Source organism: Rhamphochromis sp. 'chilingali' (genome assembly GCF_963969265.1).
Source record: "Rhamphochromis sp. 'chilingali' genome assembly, chromosome: 21".
Lineage (NCBI taxonomy): Eukaryota > Metazoa > Chordata > Actinopteri > Cichliformes > Cichlidae > Rhamphochromis > Rhamphochromis sp. 'chilingali'.
The window spans coordinates 2137641-2145973 of record NC_137949.1 but is presented as its reverse complement, the minus strand read 5'-3'; positions in this window follow the sequence as shown (position 1 = coordinate 2145973).

The window sequence follows — 8333 nt, the reverse complement described above, 5'->3', positions numbered from 1 at the left end:
TTAATCTTATAGCCTGAAAATGCACCGAAAGATGAAATTACGGGGGAGGGAGGTTTCAGGTCGGGATAAGAGCACCAACACATCATCTGCATATAAAGAGATTTTATGTATCTTCTCTTTAACACATACCAGAAATTAAAACATCCTGTCTTATGGTCTGGTTCAGCGGTTCTATTAAAGAGTAGAGGACTAAGAGGATCGCCCTGCCTATTTCCACGGTGGAGAGCAAAATTGCTGGAGCGCATCCCGTTAGTTATAACTGCTGCGACCGGGGAGTTGTAGAGAACTTTCACCCAATTTACAACAATTTCACCCAATCCAAATTCCTCTAAGGCAAAAAATAGATACGACCATTCAACGTGATCAAATGCTTTTTCTGCATCAAGAGAGAGTACAAGGAATGGCTCATCAGAATTTTGTGAAAGATGAATAACATTAAGAAGTCTCCTCATGTTATCAGAGGAGTTACGCCTTTAACAAAAACTGTTTGGTCCTCATTAATTATATAGGGGAGTACCTTCTCGAGTCGTAGGGCTAATATCTTAGAGAGTAACTTCAAGTCTGAATTCAGCAAGGTAATGGGCGTATATGAAGTACATTTATCAGGGGGTTTACCTTTTTTAAGAATAACAGAAATATTGGCCTCCTTGAGGGACTGGGGCAGGATGCCATTTAAAAAGTGGATCCAGAAGGACTGTCTGAAACTGTAAAACTCACAGCTAAATCCATCCTGGAGCTTTACCTGATGGCATGGCGTTCAAGGCAAACAGGGCTTCTTCTCTTGTAATGGCAAGAGAATCGGCCCTTCTTTTTACAAGGTTGGCAAGCAGGGGCGATTCTAGAATCAGAGCTTTGAGGGTGCGGAGCACCCAGAGAGCTGCCCATCCAGGCAAGATAAACTTTACTTGTCACGATGAGACTTCTTCCCCGTCTCTGTCAGTCCCTGCATCCTTAAATGTCTCCAGTTGTCCTGAGTTCCCTCTGACTGTCTCCTTGGTGCATTTAAACCCTTGTTCCTCCCTGTCCTCGTCGTCTGTTGTCTTCATCTCCATTATCAGTCCTCATAATTTTACCATCTCTGTGCAAGTCTGCAAATTTCTTTATTAAATCATAAGATTCTTAAATCTTATGATTTATTTATATAATCAAGTCTCTCTGTGCCTGGGTCCTCGTTGTACATTTTAACACAATTTAATCCCACATTTGTGAAAGAAAAGCAAAACACTTTTTTGAAAAGTCTGTAACAAAACCATCAAATCTGATCAAGGTTATTTAAATGCTGCAAAAGAAGAATGGATTGGAATAAAAAAAATACATATCCTAACCTGAATTACTGCGGGAGAATAATGAATGATGCTCACAGTGAATAAAAAGTAAATTTTTTTACTTTTTGCATTTTTTGGACAGAGATTCACTTTTAATGTGTGTGTATAATATAATACAGATACATAAAAAATACACTCCAAAAATAGAAGAGTCCTTGAAATGTACAAATTACTATTAAAAAATTAGAAAAATGGAGACACCTTGGCCTCTGGTACAATGTATACAATGTATGAAAAGATCTTTACTGCAGATACTACTACGGCTCTGCAGATTCTTTTCTTTTATCCTATGTCGCCTCACCTTGAGGTTGGCAAATCTGTCTATCACATTTTGGTGGTCAAGTCTCTCAAGCATCTCTTTCTCAACTGACATCACAGCCAGGTGCTGGAGTCGGCTTTGACCCATGGTCCTTCTCAGCCAGGTATGGAGCTGACTCAAGACACTAAAAGACCTCTCACAGCTACAGCTGCTAACTGGGTTTGTTAGGGCAACCTGAATAACAGTTTTCAGTGTGGGGAAGATCTGATTATCCAGAAGATTGTACAATGTTAACATATCTGGGATGGCACCAGCCTCACTCTCGAGCTTCAAAAAGTTTTTGGCAACCGTGACTTCCTCTGACTGAAGCTCAATATGGTAATGCAGTGCCAGGGCTGACAACCCAGTTTGTTTTGCAGATTCTGTATAGCAGCTTTAATATAGGGAGACACAACTTCCAGATTGTGAGTAAAATTAGTTGGGGTTTTTTCTTTGCCAATTTAACAGTTTCTCTTTTGCCTGTTAGTACTCCCTGCCTGTTTTCTTACTTGGTTCTTCCTGACCTTGTACTTTCTACTCATGTTCCCCTCTTTCCTCTCTCCCTCTTTGGACTGACAGTCATACACAAATAGATTGTATTCAATTAGATTAAAAAAAAAAAAAAACTATTAAGATCACTAATAAAAAAGTCCTCTCTCAGTGTACTTTCAACCAAAAGGCAAATAACCAAATCACATGTACATCTAATAAAAGATATAAATATTGAAACACTGATCCAACATTATCCCTTATTGATTGCTCATTTGATCTTACACTTTTATCTGAATGTGGCTCATTCTTTTTGAAAAAACCTCATATCCAACACACACACACACACACACACACACACACACACACACACACACACACACACACACACACACACACACACACACACACACACACACACACACACACAAACAACAGGAGTTATAAGGTTAATGGGCATCCAGTCAGTTGGCTAGTTAGTACCTTGGGTTCAATATCGGCACATGCACATATGACAAAATAAGCAGCTTCTCTCATTAGATTTCAAACAGGACAGTGGTAACAACAGCAGGCTACGGACAATGTTGTTTTAGATTTTAAACAGACTGTATACATTTCAATGGGAGCAACAGGACGGTCAAATATCGCTGATTTTACTACAGAGCAGGACGGATTATAGGGTAGCAAACATAGTCGGGAAACACGTTTTCAACACAGCAGGTTACCTGGATGTAATGTTTTTCAGCTAAAATGAAACATGGTCTGACTCCTACCTAACTAAAGAGTAACTTAGGGTTAAATGCAGCTAATAGGTCCTGTTTTAAGCCAGGCACTCATACCTCCGCTCAGCTGCGTCTCAGCCACTATTGCTCTGGCAGCAACGGCGCTAGAGTCAGAGTAGGGGAGAGGCGAGAACAAACCATTTTGGGAGGGGGGGAGGGGTTATCTATACTTTTGTTAAAATGTTCCATCTCAATTAAGTACTGTATGCTTTTTATATTTTTAGTAGTGTGTCCCACAAACAGCAAATATTGTTTAAAAAAGTAAGAGATCTTTGGGGGTGCTTTGATTCATTGTGGGGGTGCTGAAGCACCCCCAAAAATGGGCTAAAATCGCCCCTGTTGGCAAGATATCTACCCGGTTTGTCGCCAAATTTGTACATCCTCTGCTTGGCAAATTTAGGAGTATGCTCAGAATTCTGGATCATAAGAGTATTTAGAGCTGTGCGAGTGGCAGCGAGGTCCTCAAGTAAATATGGCGTAGGAGATGCAATATGAAATTTCTCCAGCTCGGTCAGCTTGGTTTTGAGGGCTAAATATTGCTCATTCCTTTGTCGCTTCCTAAAGGCCACAAAACAGATGATCAGACCCCGGGAAAAGGCTTTACACGTTTCCAGAGGATAGAAGGGTTGTCTAAGGAGGGGGAGCTGATTGAGATCCTGAACTACGAATTAGAATGTGAAATAAACTTCTTGTCTCTAAGCAGGGACGAGCAAAATCTCCAGCATCCAGACAGAACCCTAACATCTGGCAGGGAATAAGATAAATACAGGGGAGCGTGGTCCGATAAGATAATGTTACCAATCTCACATGAGAGAGACTGGGGAATTTTGGAAGCGGGGATGAACCAATAGTCAGTTCTGGTGTAACATTTTTATTAGGGCAGGGAGAAAAATGTAAATCCTAAGTCGGTAGGGTGTCGCTGCCTCCAAACATCACAGAAACTATAGTCAGAGCATAACAAAGGGAGCATTCTGGCCTGGCTCGAGGGAGGGGAACTACTAGACGGCCGCTTATCCAGCACAGGATCAATGTGACAGTTAAAGTCCCCGCCCATGTCTGCAGATGCAAGACCGGCAAACGTGGCAAAAGAAGAGGCAAGAAAGCTAGGGGAGTAGCCAGGTGGACAGTACAGATTCATAAATGTCACTTCTTTTCCCAGAAGTGTACCCTTAACTATTATATAGCAACCATGGTCATTTTTGACACAGTTGAGACACTGGAATGCAAGCTTTTTGCTAACGAGGATCGCTACGCCCCTAATAAAATAAGAATAGGAAGTTGCAAACACCTGTCCAACACAGCCCCTCTTAAGTTTGATGTTGTCCTTATCCTGTAAATGAGTCTCATGGAGAAACACCAAAGAAACCTCCACCCTTTTCCAAAAAGGAAAGCACAGCTAGTCTTTTGGTGGGTTTCTGCAGACCTTGAACGTTCCACGAACATAACTTAATAGTACCAGAAACTGAAGTACTAATCATGTACCCCACACACAGATGTAAAATGAATGTTCAAGTAACTTCAGCTCCCCAGATATAAATGGCAAAATCAAACAGGAAGAGAGGATGCAACAAAAAGAGAGAGAGAGGGAAAGGTAATGGTGCCTACAATAGCCGAGCATGAGAAAAAAGAGCATGTAAAACCTGAGCTGCAAACACAAAATAGAACAACAAGAAAGAAAGAATAATACGGTTGAGGGTCTTTTCCCAGTTAAACGGGGACCAAGCAAACAACTAACCCTGTAGCCCACAACAGAGAGCAAACTAGTCATAACAACACCACGAATATGAAGAAAAAAACTTAGGCTCATCATGCTGGAGCTAGACATTCCAAGTGAAGAGCACCTGTTCATAAACCGAGCGCCCAAGCCACATGGCTGATTCGGCATGCAGGGAACAGTCAGAACGAAACCAGGACCCAGATGTAGAATGGGAATGGGTAAAAGTAGAATGGGAGGCAGAGCCTTCAGTTTTCAGGCCCCTCTTCTGTGGAACCAGCTTCCAGTTTGGATTCAGGAGACAGACACTATCTCTACTTTCAAGATTAGGCTTCAAACTTTCCTTTTTGCTAAAGCATATAGTTAGGGCTGGACCAGGTGACCCTGAATCCTCCCTTAGTTATGCTGCAATAGACGTAGGCTGCCGGGGATTCCCATGATGCACTGAGTTTTTCCTTTCCAGTCACCTTTCTCACTCACTATGTGTTAACAGACCTCTCTGCATTGAATCATATCTGTTATTAATCTCTGGTTCTCTTCCACAGCATGTCTTTATCCTGTCTTCCTTCTCTCACCCCAACCAATCACAGCAGATGGCCCCGCCCCTCCCTGAGCCTGATTCTGCCGGAGGTTTCTTCCTGTTAAAAGGGAGTTTTTCTTTCCACTGTCGCCAAAGTGCTTGCTCATAGGGGGTCATATGATTGTTGGGTTTTTCTCTGTATCTATGAAGCGCCTTGAGGCGACTTTTGTTGTGATTTGGCGCTATATAAATAAAATTGAATTGAATTGAATCTCCGAGAACGTTATCCCAGAGAGAAGTAAAGCAAGTGTGTAAGTTCATCTCTGAATGTTTGTAAAGCATTCCAGCGTTAAGCTTAACAACCAATATATGGAGCGACTGCCTTTCTCTCCCTCCCTCTCCTGCTGGTACTTCAAACGTGAAACTGATCAATGATCGGCTGATCGGCTTTTGTGTCGCGAGTAGGGATGGGTATCATTTAGGTTTTATCCGATACCAGTACCAAACCGGTACTTTTGAAATGGTGCTGGTGCTTAAACTGTGCTCGAACCGGTGCTTAAAGAATGGAGAACACAAAATTGGTCCAAAAACCTCTCATGTTCAGCTGTTTTTTTGGAAAAAGATAACAATGTTAGCCTTTTCTGTCGCTATAGGGGATTTATGGCATCACTCTTGGCTGGAAGCAGTGCTTAGTCAATGGAAAAAACACAAACTTTGTCCAAAAACCTCTCAAGTTTAACTGTTTCCCACTTTTTCTTTGGTCATTTTAGCCTTTTTGGCCAGGGTGAAGGGAGTATCTGCCATCAAACAAGAAGACAGCCGCATGTAGCTATGATGATGTTTGCTAGTTCACCTTACATGCATTAATGTAATAACGTGGTTAGCCTACTCAACGTAAATTACACACGAACAACATTAAGCTGCTCACGCAGAGAAGAACGGCTGCTGCTGCATCATCATCCTCATCATTTCTGCTACACTGGCAGGGCTAGGGGCCAGGACTCTCCTCTTCGGGTTTTTGGGGGATGTTGCTAACTCCGGGTCTGATAACAGGCAACCCACCTGCAGTAGATGTGCACGGTGTGAAGTCTATCAGTCGGTGTGAAGTCAGCAGGCTATCAAATACGGCGCATTTCTCGGCTTTTAACAAAATGCTATACATCGCTAGGTGTTTCATCAGATTCGAGGTGTTACCTCCTTTGCACAGTATCACCTTAAAGCACTTGTTGCAGGCTGATGAGTCTGCATCGTTTGCTGTGAAGTACAGCCAGACTTTGACCGCTTCGCCTTGGGCATTTTTAATCTGTAGCTCTGCTCTAAAAGAACGTACGTACCTGGGCCCGCCTACTACGCTTGCAAAGGTAAAATGATTGGCTAGAATCCAAAGTGTGTGACATCTCAGGAAAAAGCACCGAAATAAAGCAAAATGTGCGCTACTTTTCGGTCTGGTTCCTACCGTTTATGTCAGAACCGGTGCCATGATGGCACCGGATACCGGTACCCACCCCTAGTCGCGAGTCCGTCTCTCTTGTTTGTTTATTGCTCACTTTGCGCCAGAAAGAGGAAACCGGCGGCTGAACAACAGCAGCACGTTTAAGCTTGATAAGCTGTTGTTAGAATTTATTTAATATTACTTTCTACACCAGGATCTTTTTCTACATAGCTGACGGCTGGTAACTGTGGGGCGGATCTACCAAAGTTTAGCCAAGGGGGCCGATAGTACGGTGGCCCTGAGTGGCCAAACGGACTGCAACTTCAGAAAGTACTTGCAAAAAGAAAAACGCTGCAAAAAGAAAAACGCTGCAAAAAGAAAAACGCTGCAAAAAGAAAAATGCTGCAAAAAGAAAAACGCTGCAAAAAGAAAAACGCCTGCAAAAAGAAAAATGCTGCAAAAAGAAAAATGCTGCAAAAAGAAAAATGCTGCAAAAAGAAAAACGCTGCAAAAAGAAAAACGCTGCAAAAAGAAAAACGCTGCAAAAAGCAAAAGCACACAAGACACAACGGAAATGTTTCTGGGGAGACAATAACCCGACGGACTAGTTGCACGAACCAAAACATGTATGTATGGTTGTATCCCAATTCAGGGTCTGCAGCCTTAAAGTAGGCAGCCTTAACCGTCCTCAAGGGCTGCGTACTCAAAGACCACTAAGGCCAGAAGTGCGAGGCTTGTAGGCTTGTGAAATGGGACGGTCTAGCCTCCGTCGCGCTGCCCAGGTTGCCTAGCAACCATGATACTAACAGCTGGAAACGTTTCATACAGCTTTGTTTGACAGAGATGAAGGAGAACATATTTTGTACATTTGTTTCTACATGAGCTCTTTGTGATTTGTAGCTGAGGCTGAGACCACAGGACAGTAAAACATGATTGTTGGGCTTCATTTCTGTACTGAACAGTCATTTAAGATTAGCTAGTAAATAACAATTAGCTAATGTTGTTCATGAGACTAAAGTCATCTCACTTTGGTAATGTAAATATAATATGGCCAATATGATAGTTATTATATTAATAATTATTAGTTATTACAGCAGTGAGGTTGAACTCCGTGTCAAATACTGAGCTTCAGTAAAGATTCAAGTTGCATTTATTTATATTTTCTATCACCTTAAATCTTCACTCAAAGACGAGTATCTTTGACAGTGTGTATACAGATGTGTTATATATAAGAGGCAAATATTGTTTGTTTAATACGTTGGCATTACTAAATTTGGCTCAATGCTTACATATATTTATAAAAAGCAAATGTAGGAGCTGTGATAACTGTTTCTGATAGAATGAAGAGTCGACTGATATATGAAATATTCCTTTATTGGGTGAGAAAATCAGACCATGTCATAACTGCTTTAAGTCACACAGAATAGATATCAGAGCCTTAAACAGGCTGACGTCTGCTAAATGGGTCAAACTGGGCAGAAAGTCTACAAACACATAACATCCTTATAGAATATGATGTAACACTATAGATCAACTTAGCTCAGAATATATAAAGCATATAAACAGTTACAGCAATATGATGCAACAAACACAGCAGCTACTGATCCAAAATACTCAAAGCTTCATAGAACTGAAACCAACATTTATTTTTAGCTCCATTCTGCTGCTGATACAGACTTTAGGTTTCTGAACATTAAACTTGTTGCTGCCTTTCATAGTGTGTAACTTGAAGGCCCTGAGTACTTTCTCCCACACTGGAAACACTGGGATGAT